Source organism: Neophocaena asiaeorientalis, unplaced genomic scaffold (genome assembly GCF_003031525.2).
Source record: "Neophocaena asiaeorientalis asiaeorientalis breed wild unplaced genomic scaffold, Neophocaena_asiaeorientalis_V1.1 scaffold7, whole genome shotgun sequence".
Classification (NCBI taxonomy): domain Eukaryota; kingdom Metazoa; phylum Chordata; class Mammalia; order Artiodactyla; family Phocoenidae; genus Neophocaena; species Neophocaena asiaeorientalis.
In genome coordinates this window covers 15,700,806-15,726,000 of record NW_020185337.1, presented here as the reverse complement: position 1 = coordinate 15,726,000, position 25,195 = coordinate 15,700,806, and the positions used below count along the sequence as shown (strand labels likewise).

The following is a 25,195-nucleotide window of genomic DNA, read 5'->3' as shown; positions in this document are numbered from 1 at the left end:
CAGTATGAAAATTTAATCTCCTGAGACCAGGGCTTCAGAAATCATTCAACTCTTGAAGTGACTCAGTGAACTTGTGCTGTCAGTGACTGAACCCTGCCACCAATGGTTTCAAAGTTCAAAAAACAGAGGCTCCAAGAGTTTTCCACCCTAAGAGCACCAGCCCTTGTCTTTGCCTACTCTCCCATCTCCTATACCACCCTCTGCCCTTCCCCAAATACTTCAGAGCCAGTGGCTTGGATGGAGAAGCTGACATTTATAACTTCAAAATTGGAAAAGAAAGGGTCTTCTTGTTGATTTCAAGAATTAGCACCTCTAAGACAGAATGATCTGCCTGTGTATACACTCCAGTAAGACTTTTCCTCAACCAGTTTCCATCCCCCAAATGGCAGCTTTGGTAGCTTCTTAATTGGGAAGTTAAGAAGTTACCAAAGCTTAATGCTTTTTGGGAACAGCATTAAGCTCAGGCAGGCAACACCTTAGCTTCTAAGTTTCAGGCTTTCACAGCTTTTAAACAGTCTCTCACAGTCCTCATTTAGGTTGCCAATGACATTTTTTGAAAGGATGAAATATTCTGGACACAGAACCAAATCATCATTAGTTGTTCTTTCCTTTCTTTCACCATTTCCCCCCAACAGGCCCCAAATTTTAACAAAAATGATCCTAACCCATCTCCCTTCTTCCCCACCCCATCCCTCCCACCCCAAATAACACACCAGAAATAGCCAAAAACTACATACATGCTACGCTGTAAAAATGCAGGGTTAACACTATTGGGAAGAAGGCTGTGGGTTGTGGAGATGCTCTTTGAAGATCTGCAGTATCTTTTGCTCTCCCACATCCCATTCTGCAAGTTTTGTCCTTCATAGAAGGCCCTTTGCTTTTCTCAGCAAAGTTCAGAATGGGTTGCCTTGAAACACTGACGTTCCTTCCCCTCCACTGGGATGGGTGTGCAAACTATACAGCATGGAGCGGCTTTAAAGCACTTGGGCTGCTGTAGGGCACAGAAACTATACTGGCTCTTCAAAGGACATCTTCTCAAGCCCCCTCTACGGTGTCAAGACAAGTAGAACTCCTTCTTTCCCCACCTGAAACCCACAGTCAGATGTGACAGGGGCTGGTACTCAGGAGAGTTAATTCTTGTCATCTTTTTTGTCATCCTCCTCCGAGGGGTAGGAATGCCACGTCAGCCTTTCCTCATAGAAGGATATGACAACCTGTGGGCACTTGACATTGGCTTCCTTGGCACGGACCAGGTCAGCCTCATCAGAGTTTTTCCATTTCATCAGGAACATGAGTTCTCCACTGGAGTCTGTAGCTCCAATAATCCGCTCCGGTTCCAAACCCCGGGCAAAGCCTCGTGGCTTTTCTGACTCTTCTTTCTTCTTTGGTTTGCTCTCCTCCCCCTTATTTTCCGAATCAGAATCAGCTTTGCGCTTGCCTCCCTCTGATTTATCTGTCTTGTGTGCTGTTTTCTGTGACTGCAGGAACTCAGCAATGAGGTCGGGGCAATCCAGGTTTTCTTCTGGCTCCCATGTGTTGTCCTCATCTGAGAACCCCCTTCCACTTTAGGAGGTACTCCACTTTGCCCTTTACCACTCGACGGTCAAGAACTTTTTCCACCACATCTTCTTCTTCTTCTTCTAGCACCTCCTCCACTTTCTTCTTGTTTTGTTTTTTCCCCATAGTGCCCGCCAGCTTTCTGGTATAAAGGGTGACGCTGCTCAGAGCAGCGCCCACGAGCCCGAGAAATCGGTGCCGTGCTACTAGCGCGTCTTGTCGGGCCGGCCAGGGGAGTGGCGACCAGAAAAGCAGCAAGCCGGTTGACCGCGGTTGAGCCCCTCACTGAAGCGGCGTACCGCAGGCTCCGGCCAACGGCCCTCCCCTCAGCCGAACAAAAGAGTTTATTATAATTTTATTGATAATTATCTTAATATTTTACAAGAGATAAGCTTTTCCATCTGTCACTATCTCATATATGTCCTAGAAAATATTTTCGTCTCTAGAAACAACATTGCTTTCCCCATGGAATTCACACTTCTCAATTTTTTATGTGCAAATTACTATTCTTTAAAAAATTTAATAATTTACCAAATTAATTAAACCCGTATCACACTAGGGTATAGATTAATATCCAGCTTTATCTTTCTAACTATTTACAAATTTATAAATGGGGAAAGTTATATATGTTACACATATTCATATACTGTAAATATGGCAAAATACAGTTGCTTACTTTGTTAAATATTTTCTCCATGTTAAGGAAATAGTATGTTAGGTATGTATCATTTGTTTACCATTACTTATTTCAAATGTAAAAACATGATTTGACTGAAACAATTTCCATCTGTGATGATTTTCAGGATCATATTAGTTTCATAATTGGTTATTATTATAAAAATTTGTCTTGATTTGGATATAGAATTTGCTAAAGTTTATCTTTGTACTACCTATCCAAAATATGTTGCTAAGCAAATTCAGGACAAAACCAATGTTACAGGGCTTCCCTGGTGGCGTAGTGGTTGAGAGTCTGCCTGCCGATGCAGGGGACGTGGGTTCATGCCCCGGTCTGGTCTGGGAAGATCCCACATGCCGCGGAGCGGCTGGGAGCCATGGCCGCTGAGCCTGCACGTCCGGAGCCTGTGCTCCGCAACGGGAGAGGCCACAGCAGTGAGAGGCCTGCGTACCGCAAAAAACAAACAAAAAAACAAACAAAAAAAACCCCAATGTTACAGAGATTTCTTTTTAATGTACTAAAAGTAAGAATCTCTAAAAATCTCACTATGAAAATTTCCTACTTAAATCCTTTAATGATTACAGGTCACCTGCAAGTAATAATCAAGCTCCTTAACGTGACATACAATGCATTACATTATGTAACTTCCTCCTCCTCTTTCCTAATTTCTTACCATTCCCTTACTCACAGTATATTTAATGACATTTAATGAAATAAATGTGATGTAACTGCTTATACCAATGACATAATTTCTTGCCTTGCTTTCCGATCTTACTCTTTCTTCTGTCTGGAATGACATTACTTCTTTTGTTTTCTGGTCTAACTGACATATATCTAAAAGATTCAGTTCATTTACCAATTGACAGCCCTGGGAAGCCTTCTCTGTCCAGTGCTTTTTAAACTGAGGTAGGTTTCGAGGGTGATTTTGTTCCCACTTATGCAAAATATATTTCTCTCTTAGTCTACTCATTATTCTGGACACATATATATCTGTTTTCCTAATCAGACTGCAAGACCTTTAACTTTAGAGACTGAACTTAATTATTTTCATATGCCATGTACTTAGCATAATGCTCAGTGAGTGCCTGGTGCAATGAACTGAATCATTCTGTGCCTGCTTACATATGGTTGAGGTATAAAGTACGAATTACTTTTTTCTTTTCTTTAAAACAAGCCACATAAAATTTCAACTAAACAGAAATTTCATATGCTTTTAATAAAGGTCACAGCGTACTCAAATATAATCAAAAGCATGTATATTCTTTTAAAATATTCTGTAAAGGAGCTATTTTTTACTTTTCAAATGAGCAGTTCCTCCATTTAATTGGAGTGAATACAGTTGTTTTTATTTTTAACAGTAATATTAATTCTAAACTAGACATATGTATAAAATGTTTACTTTAAGCAGCAAATAGAAATTACTAGTGTAAGTAAATTCTCTTTCCCTGTATGTATTCCCTACTTCATGGAATATTATAAAAATTATAAGAATTGTGGTTTAAAACAATACTGAGATACTCTAAAAGTGTTAGTAATATAAACTGAAATTGTCACTGAAGAAAATTGCATCTTTCTATTGAAAACTTCCTTTGAAGCCCTGCTAATGTGGTTAAAGATTATTCAGTAGCACATAAGATAGGGCAAATTGGTGTTTCTTCCCTGATAGAACTGCCTTGAATTCTTGCTGTTTCCCATCCTATAGTAGCCTATTATCTATAGATTTTGGAGAGGCTTATCTGAACCTGTTTCCTTTGATGATTATTAAAATGGCTTCAAATTAATACACTCTACATCTGCTGCATTGCAAATTCACTTTGAAAACCCAGCTAGCGGGACTTCCCTGGTGACGCAGTGGATAAGAATCTGCCTGCCAATGCAGGGGACACAGGTTGGAGCCCTGGTCCGGGAAGATCCCACATGCCGCAGAGCAACTAAGCCCATGTGCCACAACTACTAAGCCTGCGCTCTAGAAAGTTGCAAAATAAATCAGATGCAGGATTTGTTTGCTCTATACAAACATTAAAATGTGTATGTAAGACATGACTATATTATGCCATCTGTTATCTTTAGTATCTATTTTATGGCTTCTCTTAATATTTTGATAAATAAAGCATTTTCCCTGTTACATCTTGTGAAACGTAATTACCTTTTACTATTAGCCTGCTCCTAATCTAGAGAGCATTTTACAAGATAAAGCACTTTATGTATTCAGTGATGGATAGTATTGCCATCTTACACATGAGAAAACTAAAGCTTTGTAGTGACAAACAGGTCACTGAAACTGTATCTATTCTCAAAGACTAGATTATTTAAATATAATTGGATAATAGGTGAAGTTCAATTAATTAGCTAATAACTAATAACTTTAGCTACTAGTGAGTGATCAGTTTGAAAGAGCTAAACGTCTAATGACTTGATGTAAATCATTTTTTATTTAAAATGAAGATATGTATTTATTTAAACAATGTAAATGATATGAAAAAACTAGTCAGCTGTGTTTCAAGAGAATGGGGTAAACAACTTAGGTATTCCCTAGACTGTTCTTTGGTATAATATATACCTATCTATTTTATATTAAAATAATGTAGAAGCTGGTGATGTTCTTGGTTTCTGGACAAATTATAACATATTGAATATTAGTAATATGAAAATTTTAGAGATTTTTACCAGTTCATATACATATATGTATGTTTAAACCACTCTATAAAGTGGCATTTATCACAAGGCAACATGTGGCAAACACCAGAATCATTTGTTTTTTGAGAAGTATAGACCATATATATAACTACTTACAAATTAGAAATTTTCCAAAATTAAATCCCAAGGAATCCTTACGTAGACCTTACCAAAAGATATATACTCCCAGAATATTTAAAGTTTTCAATAGAAAATGTCAATTGTACAAATACTGAGAAAGCTTAATGCTCATATAATAACCTATAAAATATTTAATTCAGATGTAACCCTGACAGTCGTTATGATTAGTTGTTAAATATTTACCAGCACATCATTAGAGCTAACCAACCGGAAAACTAAAAACGAAATAGTTGAAAGTCTTTACATCTGAGGAGTGGGAATGTGGAGGCTGAAGGTGTTGTTGCTTTTTATAGCAAACCACTTTGCAATATTGCATTATTTTTTAACTATGTGCAGATACTAGTTTGAATCAAAATCTTTCCTTAAAAGAATTTATAGAACAAGTGATTCAAAAAGTTAAGGCTGTTCGTACCTTGTAATACTCACTTACTGTGTGATTTTTTAAAACCTGACCATAAAGTTTTTGCATCTTCTCTTGCTTTTAAGTTGCTGTTTCTCTAAAATATCTGATCATACTAGTTCTTCTTTAAGGGTGCTGTGCTACATTACGCCCTGTCCTCTGGTGTGTCTGTGGGGTTTCCTGACTGGTAGAGAGGTGAGAGAGCTACTGTTAAGCTGGGGTCACCTAATGTCCTGAAGGTGGAATAATTTGTTTTAAGAGCAGTGGCACTTATACCTAGGGCTCTCAGAGGGATTTATTTTTGGAGGAAAACCTGGCAGCAACATGGGGAAAGGGGTGGAAATGTTAACTGTGAATGTATAGATTTTCATTCAGTACTCCAGGTTTTAGTTCCATCACTAACTTATACCTTCTTTTGTCCTCAGCTTTTCCAAGGCCCAAGAGTCCCCTAAGGGTTCTCAGAGCAGATTATGGGTCTATATAATTTACCCTTCTTTATGTGTTAGTAATACTTTTAATAGAATCCCAGTAGGGAAAGGCGATAAACAGCCGTTTAAAATCTTGAACTAGAAATCTATAAGCCTTTTTTTTAAAAAAAGTACTCTTTAATTCAGTTTGTTTTGAAGATAAAAGGAGGTACCCGTAAAAGAAAAAATTTACATAATTTAATTTCAACAATAAACAAGTTTAAAAGAGTCCAGAAAATTCAGTACATATTGCAGATTGCCAAATATTAAAAAGTATACCTCTTAGATTGCTTATTTTCAGAATTGTTTCCCATTGAAACAATTGTCAGCTATAGCCTCTTAGTTCTACTAGTAATGGTTTCTATGTATATAGTTTGTCACTTGAGATTTCATCCTGAAACTTAATATGACATGGTATAAAGTACACTAGACCAGTAGCCATAAGACTGGGTACTAGTCCTGGACTTACCGCAGTGGTGAGATTATGGGCACAATATTTCAGCTTTCAGAACCTCAAGTTCTTCCATCATGAAACAAGAATTTGGACTGGGTGAAATTTATATTCCCTTCAGGCTCTGGTATTCTGTGGTTTAAATAGAAATATTTTTTTTCTTCTAAGTACATTTTTGCAAAACTTTTAAATGCAATTATTTTTTGTCAGTAACTAGAATAAACTATTTTATCTGAATCTAATCACTCGTCTCTTCCTACACTTCTTTTATCTTGGCCCAAGCCACTGGCTGTGGCTTCCTGCCTCCACAGCATTTTGAGAGAGCTTCGTTTTTTTTTTTTTTGATGTGGACCATTTTTAAAGTCTTTATTGAATTTGTTACAATATTGCTTCTGTTTTTTGGTTTTTTGGCTGCTAAGCATGTGAGGTCTTAGCTCCCTGACCAGGGATCGAACCACACTCCCTGCATAGGAAGGCGAAGACTTAACCATTGCACTGCCAGGGAAGTCCCCAGGAGAGAGCTTCTTGAACTGCAGATCAAATTATAAATCTTCTTCTACTTATGATGGGGTTGTGTCTTGATAAACCCATACTAAACTTAAAATATTGTAAGTTGAAATGCATTTGGTACAGGTAAACTACCTTACCTCGTAGCTTAGCCTAGCCTACCTTAAAAGTGCTCAAAACACAATAGCATATAATTGGGCAAAATCGTCTAACACAAAGCTTATTTTATAATAAAGTATTGAATGTCTCATGTAATTTATTGAATACTGTACTGGAGGGGAAAAAACAGAATTGTTGTATGGGTACAGAGCGGTTTTAAGTATATCGGTTGGGTTGTCTACCCTCCTGATTGTGTGGCTGCCTGGGAGCTGTGGCTAGCTGCCGCTACCCATATCACAAGAGTGTATCATACCACATTGCATATCGCTGGCCCGGGAAAAGATCACGATTCAAAGTATGCATTCTACTGAATGCCTGTTGCTTTCGCTCCATGGCAAAGTCAACAAATCCTAAGTCAAACCCTTGCAAGTTGGAATCATCTGTACGTCATTCCTCTACTGAGAAATCATCAGTGATACATAGAATAAAGTCCAAGTTCTTACCAAGGCCTGTAAGTCCATGGTCTAGGCACTGCCTAATTTTCCAGCTTTATCTTAGCCAATTTGCACTTAGTTTGCTGAAACCATAGTGGTCACTTTTTCTTTCCTGAAACATGCCAAATTCTTTCCGGACTCTCCTGTTCTTCTTTCTGCCGAGACTGCTCTCTCTTTCCATTTTTCCCAGGTCTAGCTCCTGCAGGACTCAAGGACTCAGCTTGAAAGCCTTTTTCTCATAAAATACTTCTTCTTTTCATTCCCTCTCCACTCCATTGTTTTCTTGACCATCATATTCTTCTCAGTTCCTAATGATTTATTTGTTTGGTCAGGGCAGAAAACAAGTGTCTCATGTTGAGCACTATATCCTTTATGCCTAGTGTCATGTCTGGAACACAACAAGTGCTTGATAAACATTTGATGAAGGAGGAATAAACACTAAAATGAATAATGTTATATAAAATGCATTATTGACATAAATTTTATTTTAGAAAAGTGAGGAGTGGTTAAACAGGGCAAAATCAGCCATGATGCAAAGAAATAAATAAAAACCAGTTACAAAGTGATGTTTCTTACTTAACTTGTCTATTTCTATAGTCAAACTACATTAAATCAAGCCTGTTTGTATTCAGATTTTCCAGACTGACCTTACTTGAAATTGGAAGCATTTTTAAAATAATTTATGCATCAAGAAAAGAGTACAGGGCTTCCCTGGTGGCGCAGTGGTTGAGAGTCCGCCTGCCGATGCAGGGGACATGGGTTCATGCCACGGTCCGGGAGGATCCCACATGCCGCGGAGCCATGGCCGCTGAGCCTGCGCGTCCAGAGCCTGTGCTCCGCAACGGGAGAGACCACAACAGTGAGAGGCCCGCGTATCGCAAAAAAAAAAAAAAGAGTACAGTGCTCTAGTGATGCAAGGCCCCTGAGGGTAGAGTATCAAGTAGAATATTCACGAAGCTTAAGTGCAAGAGACATCAGATTTTCTGTGTTATTTTAACACTATTTCTGTACAAGGGAGTTGTAAAATGAAGCATATGAAAGAAGATAAATATTTAGGATAATACAGAGGACCTATAAAGTGGGTTCTTGCCTCTCTAGTTTTGCAACTATTGACCTTACAAGAGTGTGTGTGCATATTCCCCTATGGGTCACATCAGAAGTTTCCTTATAATCATTATGAAAATCAGTGTTAAGGTTAGTAGAGATTTGGCTTACTCCTATGTGGGTTAGCCTCTGATTTTCATTGGTGTGTGGCCATTGGAAATTGAGATGCATTTTCTTTATTTTGTATGAAAAGGAAAAGATGGGGCATAACATCTTAATAATTGTTTAAGTTTTTATAAGGTATTTGGAGTCCCTGTGGATGAAAGATAGCCTTTCTTTCCTCAACTTATCATCCATGTTCAATCATGTGCTTTATATGACACTCATTTTCTAAGGTGTTCAAAGAAGATATGCAATGAAAAGACTCTTGGAAAATATTTAAGGTGCAGTCATCTTTCAGAGTCCTTCGTCTTGAAAGCAGTCACTAAAACGGGTGACTGCTAAAAGTTTAATGGATAATAATATAATAAACTTTGCTATGTATACTTCACTACTGATGTATCTTTATCTTCTCGTGTCATTGATTGCTTTATTCTAATTCTTCATCTAAAAGATAAATAAGTGTTGTTAGGTTTTTGAAATACAAATTATTAAACACACCAGGCTCTACCTTGTTGCAAAGCCTCTGCACAGGATCCTGTTCCCCCTTCCAACTTGTGACTATCTTATTCTCAGGTTTTAGGTCACCATACAACATGCAAAATATTGGAGTTACAGAATGAGTAAGCTGAGAAACTATTTCGACCTACAAGGTATCTTCATTTTGTGATATTCTTGACTATTTAACCTGTAAGATATAATAATGGTCCAGCAACATCTTAGATTGATAACATCTAGTCTGGTTTACATTCTGTTTTAAATACTTGCACCAAGATTTTTTTCTTTCAGAGCAGTAGCTGTGACATTATCTGAAATTTAAAATGAGAACCTATCTACAGGGATAATTATAGGTAAAATAGACAGTGCTCCCTGTTGCAGTGGAGAAGCCTTACACTTGTTTACAGTATATTTCAGATGTGGGAGATTACAGGAAGGTCCTATCCTCCTCACAGCTGTTATATGAATGATGACCAACATGCAGAGGAATCATGTTAATTGCCAGCACTGTCACAAATGGCGTGTTTATAAACCGTATCTTTATGGCCAAAGATTCCATAAAATTAAGACTTCCGGAGGCTAAACATGACTGGAACAGATAAATCATAATTCATGGCCTAAATCTGGGCAATCATATTATGTTAGACAAAAAATTCCCAGTTACCTTGAATTTAAAATTAGTATGATTTCAATCTTGAGACTGTGATTTGCTTATTTACAGCAAAAATATTTTTACAGTTCAATAATGAAAATCAAAGAGAAAATTATATCAGCACCTGAATTCACACCACTATTGAAATTACTATTACATTTTTAGGAATGTGTCATGGTCAAATGTTTATGTGTAGAAATGAAAGGAAGCAGTACTGGAGTGTTTCCAGAAGCTTTGATTTTTTCGGTGCCTCTTCAGCACAGTACTCTAAAGCAGCATCCCCACCTTTCTCTTTCGTAATTTCCTCTTTCATTCCTCTTATCGGACCTCTCTCTACTTTTATTCCTGTTGTTCTCTCCACCCTAATCACAGCCCAAAGGTGATAGATGAGTGTGGGAAGAAAGCAAATCAAGACGGGGAAATCGTTGTTTCATTTTTGTCTCATTAAACAGGGCTTTCTCATCAAATCCTGTTCTGTAATTTAATGGTCACAAAAATTGGTTATTTTTAGAGTAAAATACCTCTCCTGGCTCATTTGAAAGTTGTGGTAGCTGATGTTGTGGTGTTAACTGAAACCTAGAAATAATCATACTTTCCAAAGTGAATCTCATCTCAACAGATTTTTAGCCTAATATCAATGTCAGAGAGATTTGAATAGACTGGGATACGCCTCTGGTAAATGTTAGAATATTATAAACCTGTCAAGCCTCTTTACTATTCTGTTTAAGAATTCAGAAATAGGCGTCACTAAGTTTTGATGAGCAGCCTCTCTGCAGTGAGCTTACTGAGCTGATCCCATGGGTCTGCTTGCCTTCCTACTTGCCTATCCTGGTGCTTATCAGGGGATCAGTGACTGGCTATTGGTAACCAGCGGCCGTCTTTTCCTCCCATCACCACTGCACTGTCTGAGCTGTGTGTGGAGTGGAACTGACCTTGAAGGCCTTCACTAGCTTCCACCCAGTAGCTTTCTGCCACCTTTCACACCACCTGCATCCATCTTGGTTTATGGCCTCAGAGTAGAATCCGACTTTCACACTGCACTGTGAAGCTAGATTTATTTACATTGTCTCAGTGTAGGTCTCAAGTTTTCTTAAAATTAATCATTTTTATAGTACTTAAATATTTGAAGCATTTAGACATTTTTATTCATTTTTCTTGGTAACCTATAATAAGCCATCAAGTTTAATTTTGAAAGTCCTCTTCCCTTTATATTTATTTTATAAGTACATTGAAACATAATTTTATTACACTTAAAATTTTTTTCCTGTTACTATTTGTGTGGATGAAATATAGTTTTTGCCAAACATACTATAGTATCAGATACTTTAAGCTTTGTTAGATGTACAGAAAAAGCAAAGAGGTTTTACACCCTATACGTGGTGGTTAGAAAAATTATTCCTTTTATAGTCAGTTTTCATCATAGTGCTCAGCGTTCACCTTGAGCACTATACTAAGGTAATAATGATAATAGTTTATAACAGATTAGATAATAGATTATAACAAGTATTTCTATTGATCTCATTGTATGCCAGGTACACATACAAGCACTTTCAGCATATTTACTAATTTATTACTAATTTATAACTCTGTAAGGTAGGTACTACTTATTATTCTCATTTTACATATGAGGAAACTGAAGTACAATAGATTTTGTGACTGCCCAAGGTCACCAAGTTAGTAAAAGGAGCTGGATTCTGTCCCAGGCAGTCTAGCTCCAGAGCCTGCCACTTAAACATCACCCTCTGCTGCTTCTCTGTTTAAAAATAAAGCTGACCTCTGCTTTAGATAGTATTAAAAATTTATGATCCGAAGGCATTTTCTAGTTTCTGTGTTTCTAAAATGTGGGTCAGCCACAGTCTTGGGGAGCAAAGTTCTTGGAGATTTAACATGCCATGATAATCTGAGTCTTTTTATAGTTGTGAAGTGTTTAAATCCATAGACCAGAAAATTGCATGCTTAGTTTGATTAAAATTTCTGTGAAAGCAGGAAGACTTGCTAAGATAGCATCTTCAAGGATTAGTATTTTGGTTTGTAGTTATGCATGAAATTTTCAGTTCATATATCTACTATATTGCTTGTTTTATTCAAGTAAAACTACTCTAAAGTTATTTGCTATAATACAGTGTTAAAATATGCTGACAAGAAAATAACTCTCTGTTTTACAGACATGTAATTAAGAATACTATCTGGTTAAATCTATACCCTAAATGTTAAATAAAATAGATAACGACATGTGTCTGAACCAGGGCTGAAAGTGAAACATATCTACTTGTAAAGATGAGCTACTTAAATTTGGATTCAAATTCGTAAGTCATGATTACATATTAGAAGAGCAAGAAGTGCAAATAAAATGAATAATTTACAGTTAGTGTCAACTTGGTTAATGAAAATGTCTGAAGCAAAGTGTTTAAATCTTAACTAATGCTGCTGGTCTCATGGCGTTCACCTATGCTTTGGGAAATGGATAAACATCATCTCCTAGAAAAGTCTTCCCAGATTATTCTGTTGAAGATGAGGCCTCTGACCGTGCTGGCCGTACCTCTGGAGTTTCTGGGACATTGTCTCTCATGGATTGCTCCCACCTAGGCACTGGGGCAGCCCTTATTGTACTGAGCCTCTGCTCACCATCAGCTGCGTATTTACCAGTCTGGATACAGAAGAGCAAGTAAACATCTAGGGGAAAAAAATTCAAGAAAATAGGAAAAGTTGCTTGGTTTTACAAAGCAGTATATTTAATTTTTTGTTGTTTGCATGTATTCACAAAAACATTGTAAAGAACCAACTGTACATGGAAAGCTTCACAGAATGAAAAATAATGGGCATTCGTTGTACTCAGGCAGGGGCGTGCCTTCTTGACTGAGTGAATGATTGTTTGTTTGTTTATTATTAGCTTGCATGCTCTGCTCTTGCTGCTGAAACTGTCTCTAAAGGCAAATTCCATTAACACTTTCACTTGAGAGATGCAGTCAGTATGGCAGGAAAGGAAAACTGTCCTAACACAATGAGAATATTAATGCTCCTTCTACGCATAGGTACATTTTCACACATGCACTTCATTATCATGTGAAAATTATAGAAGGATGTCACAACTTATATGTATATGTGCACATATATCATAATTTTCACATGAAAATGAAATACGTCCTATCTCCAACACAGTACCTTTGAAAGGTACATTATTATAGTTTGCTATTTACCCCATTACCTGTAGCTTTCTATAAAATGTAAGCCGATTTTCAACTGAATAACCTTAAGAAGGAATAGAAAACTGCATTTTTTTTCTTTTTCCATCAGTGCTAATGTTTGGAGGAAATAAATGACTACTCCTTTTGCTATATTTCTTAATATTTGATATATTTCTTTTTTCCTTTCCATTCATGAAAATTATGTGGATAATACTCTCAAATAAAGAGAGCACGCTGGAAAAAATATACCCTAGAATGTACCTCCTTCTATCCCCACAGAATGCAGCACAGTTTTGCACATACCAGAAAAAGAGAATGTTGGAGACTGAAGAGTCATGAAAGATCCTCTAATCGTACTCCTTCATATTACACAGAAGAAAATTGAGACTCATATGTACCATATGTCTTTGCCAAGGCTTACTGAATGTGAAATCACAGATTAGAAAGAGCACCCAACTCTCCATGTTCCAAACAGAGTTATTTCAAATACAGTACTTTGCTTTAAAACATGAAAAAAAAAAACTTAAAAAGTCTAATGCAACAACAATAAAAATGTCTCCTCTGTGGCTTAAACACAGATAAGTAGATTAATGCTATACCTTAAGTATAATGGAATAAATAAGTGTAAGAAAGTAATATGAGTAGGAGAGGAAGTATTTAAATCCTTTACACTTCTTTTTTTTCTTTTTTTAAAAGGCAAGTGAAAGGGTGATCTTCATAATCTGATGTGTGTGGACTTGAGGAAGACCAGGTATTAACGGAATGTTACACATACATAGAGCTCAGTACATTTTACATCTTGTTCAGAGCGAAATAGACCTATTTCCTTTATAGGAAAATCCAGGGGATTTTTGGAAATAACCTAAAGACCGGCAAATATAGAATACTGAGACATCAGCAGAAATTTAAGATTTCCAGGAGAAGTCTGTCATTGTCCTGTAAAAACACCCAATAGCCTGCAAGATAAAGGACAAACTTCTTAGCACTGTCTCTGCAGCCTTCTTAATTGTTCCCACCAATACTGTCCACCCACTTATCTCCTCGTTCACCTCAAGAGAATCCATGCTTTAGCAGTTCTGAAAAACTGTCAGTTCCTAGAAGCTACCATTACACATGATGTTTCTTCCAATGGTATTTCTCAGCAATGTCCTTCCAAGACATTGTCATGTATTATTAGGGGAGATACAGGAAAGAATATTAAGAACTGGTAACATCAAAGAGTGCAAAGGCAGTAAAGTGCAGTCAGGAGATGAGAAGCAGATTTGGAATGAATCTTCATGAATCATTTTACAGAGTAATCAGCAGAGAGTTTGAGTGGTAGATAATATAAGGCAGGGATGGATTAGAAAATGGCCTGGGAATAAATATTGTTTGAGTATCTACTAGGTAACTTGTATCAATATATACTAGTTACATTCACATACCCTATATTTTAATTTTCTTTTTTTTAATCTGCCAATAGTTTCAAAAATGCAACTCAATTACTTATAGTACAAGTTTTAAAACGTTGTTGTTTTCATCAATACAATTCACTTGATGTTAGAATCATTTCTTTATTTATTTTTTATACTGCAGGTTATTAGTTATTTTATACGTATTAGTGTATATATGTCAGTCCCAATCTCCCAATTCATCCCACCACCATCACCCCCCCTGCTTTAATTTTCATAATATCTATATTTTTGAAGACCAGGAAGCTAAGTGTAAGTTCTTATGCCTAGTAACCAGCAGAACCAGAAATCCAAGTCCAGTCCTTATTGAAATAGTTGTAACCATAATAATTTATTAATATTTATCACCTTTTTAAAATGTAAAAATGCAGTTATGTTTATACATAGAAGCTCTTCACTCCTCACTGGCGCAGGTATTTAGTTGGGACAGAGTTTTATAAGAAATCCAGCTCTCTACCCAGTAGGGCCTCCCAGAGTGACAGCACACAGACTCTTGTTCCAAAATCCCAGCAACTGAACCACAGCTTTGCAGGTTCTATAATTGAAACTTGTCATTAAACAAAGTGGATCAACCTTTTGAGACTGATTGAGGCTATTGACATTCATGAAAGGCTGATACATACAATTCTGAATTGTTCATTTACAATTAGAAATACAACTATCAGGCCAACTGGAAATTTGATGTCCATTATTAAGTGCATTTTATCCTTGTAGGCAAGTCTACAAAGTATAGTCAGAAATACGTTTCATGACAGTGGAGTCAAGTTAATGATAATAGGGAAAGCAACTGTAATGCTCTGGGCATCACCCTAAGCTCTTTCTTTAGATTATTTCATTTAATCTCACAATGATATTATGGGAATAACATTTTTGTAGATGAGGAATGAGAAATTAAGAGAGTTTAAGTGACTTCCCCAAGTTTACATAGCTGGTAAAGATCAGAACCAGAATGTAAACCTAAATCTATCTAACTTTAGAGCAAAGGTCTTAATCACAACCTGGCGCTGCCTCCCAAATACGATATAAGTCACTTGAGGGCAGGATTCTTAAAAACGTTAACAGCTCCCAGTGGAGGAATGTCTGCCTTGTGTCCCACAATTTAAATTCATCCTCTATGCCATGCCCTAATTATCACATCAATCCTGTGATATACTCTGTTTTTTTTTAAGATATCTTTATTGGAGTATAATTACTTTACAATGGTGTGTTAGTTTCTGCTGTATAACAAAGTGAATCAGCTATACGTACACATATATCCCCATATCCCCTCCTTCTTGCATCTCCCTTCCACCCTCCCTGTCCCACCACTCTAGGTGGTCACAAAGCACTGAGTTGATCTCCCTGTGCTATGTAGCAGCTTCCCACTAGCTATCTGTTTTACATTTGGTAGTGTATATATGTCAATACTACTCTCTCACTTCGTCCCAGCTTACCCTTCCCCCTCTCCGTGTCCTCAAGTCCATTCTCTATGTCTGCATCTCTATTCCTGTCCTACCCCTAGGTTCATCAGAACCTTTTTCTTTTTCTTTAGATTCCATATATATGTGTTAGCATATGGAATTTGTTTTTCTCTTTCTGACTTACTTCACTCTGTATGATAGATTCTAGGTCCATCCACCTCACTACAAATAACTCAATTTTGTTTCTTTTTATGGCTGAGTAATACTCCACTGTATATATGTACCACATCTTCTTTAAACATTCATCTGTTCATGGACACTTAGGTGGCTTCCATGTCCTGGCTATTGTAAACAGAGCTGCAGTGAACATTGTGGTACATATTGCTCCAGCTCTGTTCTTCTTTCTCAAGATTGCTTTGGCTATTTGGGGTCTTTTGCGTTTCCATACAGATTGTGAAATTCTTTGTTCTGTGAAAAATGCCAGTGGTAGTTTGATAGGGATTGCATTGATTCTGTAGATTGCTTTGGGTAGTATGGTCATTTTCACAATGTTGATTCTTCCAATCCAAGAACATGCTATATTTCTTCATCTGTTTATATCACTTTAATTTCTTTCATCAGTGTAATAGAGTTTTCTGCATACAGGTCTTTTGTCTCCTTAGGTAGATTTATTCCTAGATATTTTATTCTTTTTGTTGCAGTGGTAAATGGGTGCGTTTCCTTAATATCTCTTTCAGATTTTTCATCATTAGTATATAGGAAAACAAGAGATTTCTGTGCGTTAATATTGTATCCTGCTACTTTACCAAATTCATTGATTAGCTCTAGTAGTTTTCTGGTAGCATCTTTAGGATTCGCTATGTATAGTATCATGTCATCTGCAAACAGTGACAGTTTTACTTCTTCTTTTCTGATTTGGATTCCTTTTATTTATTTTTCTTCTCTGATTGCTGTGGCTAAAACTTCCAAAACTGTTGAATAATAGTGGTGAGAGTGGGCAACCTTGTCTTGTTCCTGATCTTAGAGGAAATGCTTTCAGTTTTTAACCATTGAGGACGATGTTGGCTGTGGGTTTGTCATATATGGCCTTTATTATGTTGAGGTAAGTTCCCTTTATGCCTACTTTCTGGAGGGTTTTTATCATAAATGGGTGCTGAGTTTTGTCAAAAGCTTTTTCTGCATCTACTGAGATGATCATATGGTTTTTCTCCTTCAGTTTGTTAATATGGTTTATCACATTGATTGATTTACGTATATTGAAGAATCCTTGCATTCCTGGGATAAACCCCACTTGGTCATGGTGTATGATCCTTGTAATGTGCTGTTGGATTCTGTTTGCTAGTATTTTGTTGAGGATTTTTGCATCTATGTTCATCAGTGATATTGGCCTGTAGTTTTCTTTTTTTGTGACATCTTTGTCTGGTTTTGGTATCAGGGTGATGGTGACCTCAGAGAATGAGATTGGGAGTATTCTTGTCCTTCTTTGTCTCTTCTAATAGTCTTTATTTTAAAGTCTATTTTGTCTGAAATGAGAATTGCTACTCCAGCTTTCTTTTGATTTCCATTTGCATGGAATATCTTTTTCGATCTCCTCATTTTCAGTTTGTAGGTGTCCCTAGGTCTGAAGTGAGTCTCTTGTAGACAACATTTATACGGGGTTTGTTGTATCCATTCAGCCAGTCTATGTCTTTTGGTTGGAGCTTTTAATCCATTTATATTTAAGGTAATTATTGACTTGTATACTCCTAGTGATCCATTTTCTTTTTTTCGGTTTGTTATTATAGGTCTTTTCCTTCTCTTGTGTTTCCTGCATAGAGAAGTTCCTTTAGCATTTGTTTTAAAGCTGGTTTGTTGGTGCTGAATTCTCTTAGCTTTTGCCTGTCTGTAAAGGTTTTAATTTCTCTGTCGAATCTGAATGAGTTCCTTGCTGGGTAGAGTAATCTTGGTTGTAGGTTTTTCTCCTTCATCACTTCAAATATGTCCTGCCACTTGCTTCTGGCTTGCAGAGTTCCTGCTGAAAGATCAGCTGCTAATCTTATGGGGATTCCCTTGTATGTTATTTGTTGCTTTTCCCTTGCTACTTTTAATATTTTCTATTTGTATTTAAGTTTTGATAGTTTGATTAATATGTGTCTTGGCGTGTTTCTCCTTGGATTTATCCTGTATGGGACTCTGTGCTTCCTGGACTTGTTTGACTATTTTCTTTGCCATAATAGGGAAGTCTTCAACTGTAATCTCTTCAAATATTTTCTCAGTCCCTTTCTTTTTCTCCTCTTCTTCTGAGATCCCTATAATTCAAATGTTGATGTTTTTAATGTTATCCTAGAGGTCTCTGAGACTGTCCTCAATTCTTTTCATTCTTTTTTCTTTTTTCTCTTCCTCAGCAGTGAATTCTACCATTTTGTCTTCCAGGTCACTTAACCGTTCTTCTGCCTCAGTTATTCTGTTATTGATTTCTTCTAGAGAATTTTTAATTTCATTTGTTGTGTTGTTCATCATTGTTTGTTTGCTCTTTAGTTCTTCTAGGTCCTTGTTAAACATTTCTTATATTTTCTCCATTCTATTTCCAAGATTTTGAATCATCTTTGCTATCATTATCCTGAATTCTTTTTCAGATTGACTGCCTATTTCCCCTTCATTTGTTTGGTCTGGTGGGTTTTTACCTTGATCCTTCATCTGCTGTGTATTTCTCTGTCTTCTCATTTTGCTTAACTTACTGTTTTTGGGGTCTCCTTTTCACAGGCTGCAGGTTTCTAGTTCCTGTTGTTTTTGATGTCTGCCCCCACTGAGTAAAGTTGGTTCAGTGGCTTGTGCAGGCTTCCTGGTGGAGGGGACTCATGCCTATGTTCTGGTGGATGAGGTTGCATCTTGTCTTTCCGTTGGGCATCCCATGTCCGGTGATGTTTTGTGGTGTCTGTGACCTTACTATCATTTTAGGCAGCCTCTCTGCTAATGGGTGGGGTTGTGTTCCTGTCTTGCTAGTTGTTTGGCATAGGGTGTCCAGCACTGTAGCTTGCTGGTGGTTGAGTGGAGCTGGGGCTTAGCGTTGAGATGGAGATCTCTGGGAGAGCTTTTGCTGTTTGATATTACCTGGAGCTGGGAGGTCTTTGGTGGACCAATGTCCTGAACTCGGCTCTCCCACCTCAGAGGCTGAGGCCTGACACCCAGCCAGAGCACCAAGACCCTGTGAGCAACTCAGCCAGGTATGTGGGTATGGAGGAGGATCGTTTTTGTTCTTATTGTTGTTGTTAATTAAAATAGTTTTAATCCAGACAGTGTACAATGAAGATATTTGGATTAAAACTTCACTAGCCTCTCTAATCCCAGGCTTACCTCCCTGGGACTCTATCACCATCAATGTGTCAAAAGTTGAGTATGCGTAGCAAAGATATAGTTTGGTTAACTGAAGCAGACAGGAAGGACATAAATAAAGCAGAATTGCCAAGAACTTCATGTTGAAATCATGGAAACATGATAGTGTCTGGGTGAGGTTCAAAGAAAAGTGCAACAGAAATGGTGTCATGATAGGAGGTATTTCAGGGAGCTAGGTGAGCCAGAAGACAAGACTCATACATTCTTGTTATGAAACTGGCTTAGTGGTAAGTCATAATATTTATTGGGGACTTCCACTATGCATCCATAAGAACATTTAGCAGAAACTAGGTGTTTGGATCAATTCTAAACTTAATAGGGGGATCTGTCACAAGATGTAACTCCTACCGACAGAGAGGAACTTATTAAAGAAGAAGAAACACCAAGAACGCTAGATAATATTATCATTTAATCCTACAGTATGAGCAAGCCAGAAAAAGAAGTGGTACACAGAGGTGGAAACTGCTAGATGGTAAAAATCCATATTTTACATAGCTTGCAGAAAGAATGATTAGGATTAGGAGTCCGTATATTAAGAAATCAGTGCAGATACCCAGGGAGCTGCCCATGAATGTGAGAACATATAAAATGATGGAAGCAGTGGTATATAAGCAAGAATGATTACAGAAGACTTATAAGACACCTAAGAAAATTTCCAGTGAGTTTAAAGCAAATATGGAATTGAGAAAAATTCCAAAGGATACAAAAAGTAATCTTTATAATTCTATTCAAATAAAGAAGGATAATAAAAAGAGGAAGGTCTGCTGCTTGAGGCTGAGGGTGACATATTAACAGATTACCTGCTCCATTTAACTTTTCTCTTTAGACAGGAAAGAGTATAACTTCCATTGTAGAAAGAAAATGTTTCACATATATAAGAGAATGCACCTATCTACTCTGATTACATCCTATGTTATTGTGAAGACTTGAAATTAACATTGCTGAATTATTACCAGTTTATTACTGTTATTGAATAAACACTTATGTATGCCAAGCAGTCAATAAAGTATTTACAATTATTTACTCAGTTACTCCTTTAAAGCAACTCTACAAAGTTGATGATCTTTTCCACAATTATAATGAATAGAAGAAAGACATTAAATATAAGGGGTTATCTTCAGATGCAAGGTATACCTGTCCAGTGATACCATTTGATTTTTTTTTGAACATTTTAATTTTATTTTATTTATTTTTTATACAGCAGGTTCTCATTAGTTATCCATTTTATACATATTAGTGTATATATGGCAATCCCAATCTCCCAGTTCATCCCACCACACATCTATGTCTCTATTTCTGCCCTGCAAACAGGTTCATCTGTACCATTTTTCTAGGTTCCACATATATATGTTAATATATGATATTTGTTTTTCTCTTTCTAACTTACTTCACTCTGTACGATAGTCTCTAGATCCATCTACATTTCTACAAAGTACCCAATTTAATTCCTTTCTTATGGCTGAGTAATATTCCATTGTATATATGCACCACATCTTCTTTATCCATTCATCTGTTGATGGACACTTAGGTTGCTTCCATGTCCTAGCTGATGTAACTAGAGCTTCAGTGAACATTGTGAACATGTGGAGTCTGAAGTCAGGGAGTCTGATTCCCCCAGCTCTGTTTTTTTCTCTCAAGATAGCTTTGGCTATTCGGGGTCTTTTGCGTCTCCATACAACTTTTAAGAGTTTTTGTTCTAGTTCTGTAAAAAATGCCATTGGTAATTTGATAGGGATTGCATTGAATCTGTAGATTGCTTTGGGTAGTATAGTCATTTTCACAATATTGATTCTACAGTCGGTTTGTATCATCTTTAATTTTTTTCATCAGTGTCTTACAGTTTTCTGCATACAGGTCTTTTGTCTCCCTAGGTAGGTTTATTCCGAGGTATTTCATTCTTTTTGTTGCAGTGGTAAATGGGAGTGTTTCCTTAATTTCTCTTTCTGATTTTTCAACATTAGTGTATACGAATGCAACAGATTTCTGTGCATTAATTTTGTATCCTGCAACTCTACCAGATTCATTGATTAGCTCTAGTAGTTTTCTGGTGGCATCTTTAGGATTCTCTATGTATGGTATCATGTCATCTGCAAACAGTGACATCTTTACTTCTTCTTTTCCAATTTGTATTCCTTTCATTTCTTTTTCTTCTCTGATTGCCATGGCTAGGACTTCCAGAACAATGTTGAATAATAGTGGCAAGAGTGAACATCATTGTTCTGTTCCTGATCTTAGAGGAAATGCTTTCAGTTTTTCACCATTGAGAATGTTTGCTGTGGGTTTGTCATATATGGCCTTTTTTATGTTGAGTTAGGTTCCCTCTATGCCCACTTTCTGGAGAGTTTTTATCATAAATTGTTGTTGAATTTTGTCAAAAGCTTTTTCTGCATCTCTTGAGATGATCATATGGTTTTTATTCTTCAATTTATTAATATGGACACCATTTGATTTTAAATGAGGTTATTTGATATAACTTGTTCTTGCTGAACTCATATTGCCCTAGGGATCTCTAATTAGTGTTATTAATTTTCAGTAATCAAGTGAAAAGTCTTATGCTATTTTGACATTAAAGTGACCAATTATTGAATCATACAGGTTGTCTCATCAGATCTTTAGCTGATATGCAGTTGGGAATGACAGGATCTTAAGGCTGCAGAAAGGTCTTAATGGAGATGAAACAATAGGAAGGGAAACCTCCTTTTTTTTTAAGGAAAAGGATTGCTTTATGGATTAGGATAGGGAAGCCTGTTTTTGCCTATTCAATAGATTAAAAAGGTATACTAATATTGCTTTAAAATGCATTTCTTTGATTACTAATGCTGCTGAATATTTTATCCAAGTTAATTCTTAGTTGATTACTTGTGCATATTTTTCTTATTAATTTGAAAATGCTCTTTGTACATTAAAAATAAATTATTCTGTGTGCCATATATGTTGAAAATATTCTTAATTTGCCAATTTATCTTTAAATTCTTCCTATGTTGTGTCTTGTGATACCAAAAACCTTTGAATTTTTTATGTAATCATTAATCTTTCTCTTTATAGTTCCTTCTCTAGCTCTCATATTTAGAAAGGTCTTCCTTTTGGTCTCCAAATTTATGTGAATATAATCTTACATGGTCTGTAGCAATATAATTAATATTTAAATATTTTCCTTTAACTATTTAAAATACTTGGATTATGTTTAAAATAAATGTGAAGTAGGAACCTAACTTTATTTTGTCATACGTAAATTGTTCAACTATCATTTACCGCGTAATCCATTCTTTCCCACCTTTTCATATGTTAAAATTTTTAGTTCATGTTTATGCTTTTTATTTTCTTGTTCTATTTTGACATAAAGCTTTTATTATAGAAACTTAATGATATATTTTAGTTACAATATTGATAGGATAAATCCACTATAATATTTTTATTTTCCAAAACATTCTTTTACTACTATGAATTTTTTAATTTTAGAGGCGTTTTAGAATTTTTTAATTATGTTAACAGTAACAACAACAGAAACCCTTAAGATAGTTTCATTGGCCCTTGCATCAAATTTTTAGATTAGTTTTGGAGAAGCATGACATCTTCAGAATGTTTCTTCCTCTAATTTAGAAGAGGTCACCAACCTTTTGGGTATTCCAGACAGTCATTTTTATCCTCAATAAGAAATGATGACATGAGTTTCTACTTTAAATATTTTTTCTTGTTTTGCTTCTTATCAAACTTTATTAGCTATGACTTCCACAATATTAAATAATAGTAGGAAAATATACTCTCATCTTATTTCTGATTTTAATAAGAATTTCTTCAGCATAATATGATATGGTACATAATATGAAACTGGTACATTTTAGTAAGTTAAGAAATTGTACTTCAACTTTATATTGAAAATTTAAGAAAAGATTGGCTTATATTGCATCAAATTCTACTTCAGCATCTACTCATCTGAATTTTTTTCCCCTTTGATCTAGTAATGAATCACCTCTGGAGCAGTAAGATTTAGTTACTATATTAGTTTATAAAGTAATGTTGGATTCAGTATGCTATGACTATTAATATGGTAATTTTACATAAGGGAGATTAATTTTCTTTTTTGTGTTATTTTTGTCAGATTTTGATGTCTGGTATTTTGACTGTATTTAACGTTGGGAAGAGTATTAGTTAGGCATCACCATAATAAAGAAACCATCTCTAAGTTAGTGCTTAAAACAATAGCACATTATTTCTCGTTAGTATATGAATTGGTTGGTTGGTTCTGCTGATCTGGATGTGTTCTGCTTATCTCAGCTAGGCTTGGTCATCATCTGGGGTCAGCTGGCAGGTCACCTGAGAGAAAATTATGTAAGGTATTCTCAGTGGGGATAATTCCTCCCTCCCTCCAGCAACCTAGTCCAGGCATGTTCTCACGGTGGTGTCAGGGGCCCAAAAGAGAGAAAGTCAAACCACGGATGTGCCTTGGAAAGCTTCTGCTTGCATTAAGTTTGCTCCTGTTCCACTGGCTAAGCAAATGACATAGCCAGGCCCAGAGTTAGCATGAAAAGGCATTATCATAGGGCATATAGATACAGAGAGGTGTGAAAAATTGGGGGAAATAATACAGTCAAACCACAACAGAAAAAATTTCTTCTTTCCTGTTCCTTGCAATATTTAAAAAATAGTATAGGGATTATCTGTCCCAAGTTAAGTTCTCAAGCCTTCTTAACACAGTTTTGGCTGTGTAAACCTTCTTTAAAAATTGAATTCTTTTCATAAAGATTTTTAAATATCTTAGCATATTTTTGTGCCTAGACTTTTCTTAATGAAAAAAAACTTCTTTGTGGCTGTGATAATATTTCATTCCTAAAGTTGTTTATTTTTAAGTTTGCTTCTCATTCTTAACTGGTCTTATAAGAAACATGTCCGTTTTATTAATGATTTAAAAGAACCAGTTCTTAGATTTCTTTGTATTAGTTTTACTGTGCTCCTCTTTCTAATTATTAGTTTCTGACTTTTATAGGTTCCATTCTGTACCTTACAAAAAATTTATTTTACCATTCCTTTTGGCTTCTTTAGTGCAGCGCTTATTGTTTATTTTAATTTTGCTGGACTTCAAAATCGCACTTACTTGAATATTCATTTGAGATCAGTTTGACTTTACCCTGTAAGTTTTGATTCGTAGTCCAACATTTCTATTTTCCAAGTATCTGAGATATCCTTTTATATCAATCTTTTTGTAAAGATCTTTATTTAAATCATCTATTAGTAATTTTTAAAAATATATCTGTTATTAATGCCTATTATTGCATTTTTGTCACATAATGTGAACTATCCCATCTATCTATTTGGTAACTTGCTCCAAATTTCAGAATATATGTAGCTGTTTTGGTTGACTAATATAAAGTTAATGTTCCATGAATGCTTAAAAATATGCTGTATTCTCTGTGGAATGTACAGTTTATTTTATAATTAGTAACTGAATTATATGAATTATAACATTATTAAAATTTTTCATATAGTTTTTATTTTATCAGTTATAGATAACAAATGGTGTTTAAATTTTTCTACCCCATATTCATTCCTGTCCATATCTATTTGTGTATATCTCTCATGTATTTCTTTATGTCTCTTGCATTTCTAATATTTTTACTTTGTATATGTGTGCTCCTTTTTTTCATGTATAAAGTTTCATCAGCTGTATTTTTGTAACAGTTTACCATATTTAATAATTTTCTTGAAATTCTATTTTGTCTGACATAACTTGCTATACTAGCTTATTTTTAATTTTTTAGTAATAATAATAGCTAACACTGACACTGTGGAACATAAACAGTTATTAAATATTTTACATGCAGTGATTCATTGAGTCCTCACAAGAACCTTATGAAGTAAGTATGATCATTGTTCCATTTACTGAGGTATAAAGCTGAAGTATAGGGAATTTAAGTAAATTGTTGAAAGTCACAAAGTTGATAAATAGCAGAGCTAGAATTTGCCAGGCT

The 25,195-nt window shown here is 35.9% G+C and overlaps 1 protein-coding gene and 1 pseudogene across 2 annotated transcripts in view; one reads left to right on the top strand and one right to left on the bottom strand.

Moving 5' to 3' along the window:
• GRID2 (glutamate ionotropic receptor delta type subunit 2) overlaps positions 1-25,195 on the top strand; it is a 1,308,561-nt gene that overhangs the window by 919,375 nt on the left and 363,991 nt on the right. The window lies entirely within an intron of this gene.
• Positions 931-1,738, bottom strand: LOC112393741 (chromobox protein homolog 1 pseudogene; annotated as a pseudogene).